Here is a 7,454-nt window from a genome sequence, read left to right as displayed (position 1 = left end):
TAATAATACATGGAAGCTTTTTTCTGTGTTTGTGATTGCATGCATCCACTAAATGCAACCACACAGGCATCCGAGCTGTTAAAGCTGCAGCGTGTAATCTTTTTTCCATGTTTCTTGGAACTGTCACTATGTCTTGATTGTATGGCATGAGACAAATAATTCTCCTCTGCCTACTCCTGTTGTAAGTGCTAACGTAGACACAACCAATCAGAGCCAGGAGCAGGGTTTTAGCGCTGTCAATCATGCCCCGCCCCTCTACCCCCCTTGCTCTCTACTACGATACAGCTTCTTCCTGTTGGCAATGGTTATTGTGAATGCTAAGGCTAGTTAGCACGACCACTAACGAATGTTTTTTTCTATAGCGGTGAGTTGTTTCTCCGACATTAGCACATTTAGCACTGCATTCATGGGGATGATTGACAGCGCTATACCCCTTCTCCTGTCTCTGATTGGTTGCCTCTGACCGGAGCAGTGCATTTCTTCAAACGGCAGTAGTAGCTCAGGGGATGAGGAGGAGGAGATGGATCTATTCACAGATTACCTCATATTATCCTGTCACGACATGGTGACAGTTTTAACAAAAATGTAAAAAAAAAAGCATGTTTTTTTTTTAGCAATGTTATATTCTGCAGCTACAATGCAAACCACAGTGGAGCAGAAAGCCATTCGCACCACAAGAACCCACTTTTAAAAAATGTTCTTTTAGTTGAAACTACAAAGCAAAAAAAAAGGCAAGTCAGAAAATTGGAGTCAAGCCAGAGGGGATATTTTTATGTTTTGGACAAACTAACCGATTGTCTGTTCTTCACAATAACGCCGTCTGAAAGGCTCAGAGGAAAAAATAACAGCAGAAATATTGCTCCTTGTGGAGAAATTTAATTGAATATTGCTGCGCTCCGATGGGAATCTGCAAGAAGTGCCCGTGTCTCCAAAGTCCCTCACAGCCAAAGGTCCTTTGTGTAACGGTGTCAAGATCTGCTCTCGTTTGTTGAAGTGGAAAGCCATTTCCTGGCTCCCTTTGTGCTGCACATTCATCTGGCATGTCACAAAGGGAGAGGGTGGCAGGGGAATGGAGAAATTATGTGAAATCACACAGGATGAATGTTATTGTTGTTGCTGTTGATGTGGGAAAGTGACTGCATCCATTGCTATGCTAATTCCTCATCCAACAACATTACAGACTTCACCAAAAACCGTGACCTGCAGTGTGTGTGTGTGTGTGTGTGTGTGTGTGTGTGTGTGCGAGAAGCGCTTTGCAAACTTTCTTCCATTTCTCCATTCCTTACATGCACCCTCTCCCCCTTCCTTTCCACACATCTATTCCTCCTCCCTTTCTTCCATTTCTTCATCTTTTATATCTACTATTTCATTTCTTTCTCTCTTTTTTTTCTTTTAACAGATCCACCCAAGCTCTGCTAAATCTCCCCGCGCTATAATCACTCAGTTCTCGCTCTGTTTCCGACTTTCCATCCTCAAATTGACAGTGAAGTCACGGGGAACTTTTAAAAACGTCACCCCCTGACTGACTGGATGAGACACATCACTGCTCTGTTGATTTATCCTTCCAGTGTGCAGCAGTAACTTTGTTAGCATCTCTCACCAGCCGATTAACAGCCCTCTGGTGTTGCCAGGAAACAGGTGCTGGTAACGTTCACGCTGTCTGTCAGCTCTGCGGCAGCAGCAGGAGAGAACGCAGCCATCGTTACACTCGGGGAGTCTGTGACCTGGACCTGAGGCAGCAATGGATATCAGCAGGATGTACAATACCTTGTAAAAGTAATTCACTCTTTTTCCATTTGTTGTTACAACCACATTCTGTAACATATTTTACGGGGGTGATTTCAAGTGATACACTGACGCATTATCTACGCAGGTTTTGTGGTTTTGCATTTGTATTCAGCCCTCTAGCAGGACAAATCCGTTGTGACCCACTAACCTTCAGAAGTGACCATAGTCATGGTTTTTCCAGCTGTTCTGTGAAGAACTCAGAGGTCTCTTAGAGAACATAAAGATTGATGAAGACCAGAGAAAAGGCAAGTGGTAAAAATGAACACAGCAGACAGGTCAGTGATGAAGCTGTGGAGAATTTTAAAGTGGGGTTAGGTTATAAAGTAACTTAAAAAGTCTTGGAAAGCTCATAGCCTGCTAAAAAAAAAACACAGCCTCTTGTTGTACACTTTGCTTTGTACAAAGGGTCTGAACTGTTGACTATGTGAAGCGAAGGAGGCGTGGACTCTGGATCAGGTTTTGCCCGATAGTTAGCATTTGACTTTTGTGTAATGCACTAGCTAGATTGTGAAGGAACCTACACTATGAAGCTTAAAGGAATTTACGCACCACATCTTTGCCAGCATCGGAAAGTCCTAAACATTCCTCTTGTTCTGAATTCAATTGCTTAATATTTGGCCAAAACAAACTGAACAGCATGGGCCAATTCTAAAACAGGTCAGGAAATCCATGTGGTTGTTTACAACTCCTCCTGCTTGCTAATTGGCCCGGATGACATCAAGCTCAATGGGACAAATCCCAGACGAACACTGAAGGGAGATGAGAATCAAGAGGAATTGCGAAGGAAAGCAACGGCCAGGCTAGAAAGCTCATAAAGCATTAGTTAATCCATCAGTCAAAAATGAAAACGTTATGATATGACCTCAAATGGCCATCCACTTCATCTGAGGGGTCGGAGGGGAATTTTAATTAGGGATCCATTGACCAGGTCGGTGGTGACTCTAGAGGAGCTGAAGGGAACCACAGTTGGGTCAGAAGAGATCAGATTTATTTATTTATTTTCCACCTGCTTTCAAAAATAACACTTGGCAGAAAACTGACACTGTACATCAGGGGTAGCCAAACTTTTTTCTGTGAGGGCCACATAACTTCTCCCTTCTCTGGTGGGGGGCCGGAGTCAGTTTGTAACAGAAAAAGCGTGACGATTGCAGGAGTACCTAAATGTATTGTTTCCCAGAAAGCACAATCAGATAACATTTGCTGGGTTCTTCACAGAAAAAAAGTCAGGAAATAAATAATAACACTATTAATGAAATAAATAATAACACTATTAGAAAAGAAAAAAAGTGCATTTAACATAAACGTTCTGTTGTGCCGTGCACAATCTTAACAGGTCCAAGTTCAGCTTAGTTGTCAGAGCAGAATCTCTTACTTAAATGGCTCATATGAGTAGGCTCTCAAAGTTCCTGTGTTCCTTCCTTATAATCATTTTGTAGGTTCCAGCAGGCTTGTATACACCACTATTTGCAGCTCTTTCTCTCTCATCAACTTCCCTGAGAAAACCACAAAGCAAGCAGGCTGAGAAGCTGAACTAAGTGATACAGCACCTACACAGAACCAGTACCACTACCAGTTCAATCTGGAGAGACTCTGACGGACAAAAAGGGGTACAATTAAAATATTTAATGACAGGAATGAATAACAGATCATTGGCGCTCAGACCCCGGCAGCTAATTTGAGCTGAGATTTGATGTGAACTCGATGAACATCCGATAACTGATTAGGGATGCTCTCCCCGGGGGCCCGACACTGGAGGTGGTGGTCAGGAAGGGGTGCTATCCTAGAGAGCTGAAGGATGTGGGTGGAGAAGGGGAGGTGGTGGGTTGAACGCAGCTAGGAAGCGGCTGACGGCTTGGGTGTGGATCCTTTATGCAGAGCCTGATTGCTGATTGAACGCGCCGGGTGAGGTCCAGTGCTGAGGTCGGAGATGAGCGTGACGTCAATGGGCGAACGGAGGGGGCGGAGTCTTCCAGTCTGAACTTCCGCTTTAGCTCCATTATGGTGGAGGAGATGGATTTTATCCCAGTAGATTTTATTATGTTTATATTTTTTATAGTCAGAATGACTAATTCAAGTCAGAAAAGTGAGCTTACCTTTGTATGTTCATCAGTGTGAACTGTGGGTCTGCATCTGGCTGGTGAGAAAATGAATGTCAGGTTCCATTCTAGTCACTGTCAGTCTCAAACACTGATGCAGATGTTCATTTGTCAATCTTGATCTCATTGGAGATTTCAGCAGTTTCATGCCTGAAAAGGTTTGCTCGCAGATATATACGTGCTGCCAAAAAGTGTGGACATCTTCATTGCGTGTTTTCTGATGTTAGGGTACGTGTCGTTTGGGAGGGTGGCGTAGAAGTCAATGAGACTGTTGGGCTTGAATGAGTCTTTCAGAACATCACAGTTCTGTTACTCAGCCAACTCAAACTGATAACAAGGCGGGGCTTCATCAATGTCGGCAAAAAGGGGTTCTGGAAAAGACAGATTTCTTTTGCATAAACATATAGTTCACGGAATCACACACCGAACTCCGCCTTCAGCATTTTCAGTGCTTCCACACACTTTTCAGCTGGAAACGGGACCGCTGGGTTCTCTGCAGAGAGGTTTTGTGTAGCAGGGAGATGGATGAAGCTGTGCTTTTTCACTTGTCCCAAAAGCAGCTCTAGTTTCACCTCAAATGCTTTTATGTGGGAATACATTTCGCGAATGAGTTTCCCCTGGCCTTGTAGCTGCAAGTTAAAGCTGTTCAGCATTTCTGTCATGTCTGTTAAAAATGCGAGGTGCCATTTCCATTCTGGGTCGATCAGCTCTGGCACCGTTTTGTTTTGTGAATGAAGAAATGCGTTAATTTTAGGTAGCAGGTCGTAAAAACGCCTCAAAACTCTGCCACGGCTCAACCTCGGTGTAGTACAGCACATCTCCGTGCGCAGAATCCAGTTCAGACAGGAATTCTTGGAACTGCCTGTGTTGAAGTCCCTTTGCTCTGATGAAGTTTATGCATGATATCACAACCTTCATGACAGAATTCCACGTCAACACTTTGCAGCACAGTGCTTGCTGGCAGGCCACGTGCAGAGGGGGTGTCTGGGGGTGCTTGAGCACCTGCCCCTTTTGCTCCTTGCCCCCAAGTGCCCTTTTGGTCAAATTATTATTTTTTTTATTTTTTTATTTTGGTATTATTATTTTCTAAGCCCTCTTCTGACACATGTACTAAAATTATTTAGTTTTTTTTTTTTTTTGTACAACATAATAAGCCCTCCGGTCACCTTGTTACCTTTGACCTTTTGCCCGTGACGCATGACGCAGTTGCCTCTCGCGCAGTCAGATGAGGTGGCTAACTGGAGCTCAACGTAGCGAACGTTCCAGATTACAGAACAGTTTTTGGTGAATTAAAAAAACATTTTTGGTGAATAAAGTGGAGTAGACTTGCTGCTTGTCAGATGACGGAAAACGTTGAAGTGTCGTTTCTGCTTCAGCTCGGAGTCGCAGAGAGGTAATGAAATACAACAGACACTGACAGGCCTCTGCGTCTGCCTTTCTCTGAAGAACTACTGAGCGGGAGGAGACAACCAGGTGAGGAGAAACTGTTCTTATCTATCGATTCACTATTTTATCATACAGACATTAGGCTGTTGTTGTTGTGCTATTAGCTAGCTGCTAGCTAACGACTTTGCGAGCAAAGCTAGATAACTTAAAAGCTTCTTCCCTGTATCGTTAATGATATCAGTCATTCTTCAGTATGGCTTATGCAATACGAGGCACATCGCCAGTCCAAAACCTATCTCCAAAATGGATATATGTCCGATCTTCTAATTTCCTTTGCTGCATAATGTACATTGCATTTATTCTGGTGTTAAGTAAATGTATCTTGAAGGAGAATATCACTTAAATAAAAATCCAACAAGGATATTCATTTAGAATTAAAAATAACTCACCCTGAATTACCAAGATAGATATAATATATGTAATAAAAGTGTGTCATTAATGAAGGGGAGAAAATAACTCAAACCAGACTTTAAGTTAGTCCCCACCATACTAGGAGCCCCGTCAGTTGTGATGCTGGCCAGCTTTGACCAGTCCAGGTCCAACTCTTCCATGGTTTGGTACACTTTGCCGAAAATATCCTCCCCCGTCATAGTCCCTTTGAGACTTTGGAGGGCTGCCAGCTCCTCGCACATCTCAAAGTTTGCACTAACTCCGCGAATAAAAATGAGCAGCTGCGCGGTGTCCTGCACGTCCGTGCTCTCATCCAGTGCTAATGAAAAAAAAATCAAATTCTTTCGGCTTCTGCTGCAGCTGGGCATATACATTACCCCCGATTTCTTCAATGCGTCTGGTGATTGTACTCGCTAATAGACGAACGACATTAAATACATATTTCTTCTGGGGACACACCTCCTCCACGATGGCGTTCATGCATTTCTTGACAAACTCTCCATCAGTAAAAGGTTTACCGCTGCTTGCTATCAGTTGAGCAACCGGAAAGCTGGCCCAAACAGATGACTGGTTCAGCTGAGCTTGGTGCACAAATGTATTCTGCTGAGCTAACAGTCCACTTTTTAGCTTTGAGTTTGTCTGCTTGCAATTTTTTGCAAGCTATAATACTTGTCTTTGTGACGGGATACATAGTGTCGCCGCAAATTGTATTCTTTGAATACCGCCACCACTTCTTGACAAATGAGACAGACAGCCTTTTCTTTGCATTGAACAAAAAAATAATCGTTTGTCCACTGCAGCTTAAATGCCCTACATTCTGAATCAATTTTCCTCTTACCTAATATTTTTGCCATTATTCCGTTCTCCCTTTGACAGGGGCGTGTTTAGGATTTTTTTTTTCTGGGAGTTGCCAGATAGGGGCAAAGACCGCAGAAGGGTGGAACAGAATGTTATGTTATATGCGTGTATGAAATAGTAATAACTGAAGTAACAGCTTCAGTTGTTACTAACATGTTCCTTAGTTCACAACTAAGGAATTGCAAAAGTCCAACTTTATTATCAAATACAAATACACATATATGAAAAAAAAAATCTTTTTTTTTTTCATATAAAAAAAAAGATTTTTTTTTTATATGAAAAAATATAAAAAAAATTTGGTCTGGGGGCCGGACCAAATGTGGAGGCGGGCCATAGTTTGGGGACCCCTGCTGTACACCATCCTGAACACACCATCCTCACTGTGAAATATGCTGGTTCCAGCTTCATATATGTTTTTATTAACAGAAACAGCTTGTCAGAGTTTGTCTGAAGACAAAAGGAGCAAAACGTGGAGTGTTGCTAGATGACAGAACTAGTTGCTAAAGACCTGCTGGGTAGTTTGACAAGAAATAAATATGGCTATTTGTAGATGTACAGAGGTACAAAACACACTCCAAAAGACCAGTAGTTGAATCTGCAATGAAAGGTTCTATACAGCTTGGGTTCTGATCTTTAGTGACATTTTTTTTCTGACTTTCAATTTATTTTATTTTTACTTAACTGGCGTCAGTTTTGGGGATAAGTTTCTCTGTGTCCTGAAACGCCCTTCAGTTCATGCTGAGGGGAAAAAAATTGGGAACTTTATCATTAAAATGCATTATTCGTTTTCACATTTATTTCCAAGACAGAAGATGATCAGGATCACTGGAAAAAAACATCCATCCATCCATCCATTTTCTTCCGCTTATCCGGGGT

At 42.5% G+C, this 7,454-nt stretch overlaps 1 pseudogene; it reads right to left on the bottom strand.

The window, feature by feature from the left end:
• Positions 1 to 1,607: 1,607 nt before the first annotated feature.
• The window catches only part of LOC103478840 (general transcription factor II-I repeat domain-containing protein 2-like), a 10,275-nt pseudogene continuing 4,428 nt past the window's right edge, over positions 1,608 to 7,454 (bottom strand).

The sequence above is a fragment of the Poecilia reticulata genome, linkage group LG16, assembly GCF_000633615.1.
Source record: "Poecilia reticulata strain Guanapo linkage group LG16, Guppy_female_1.0+MT, whole genome shotgun sequence".
NCBI lineage: Eukaryota > Metazoa > Chordata > Actinopteri > Cyprinodontiformes > Poeciliidae > Poecilia > Poecilia reticulata.
The sequence above is the reverse complement of the archived record's forward strand: the minus strand, read 5'-3'. Positions and strand labels throughout refer to the sequence as shown.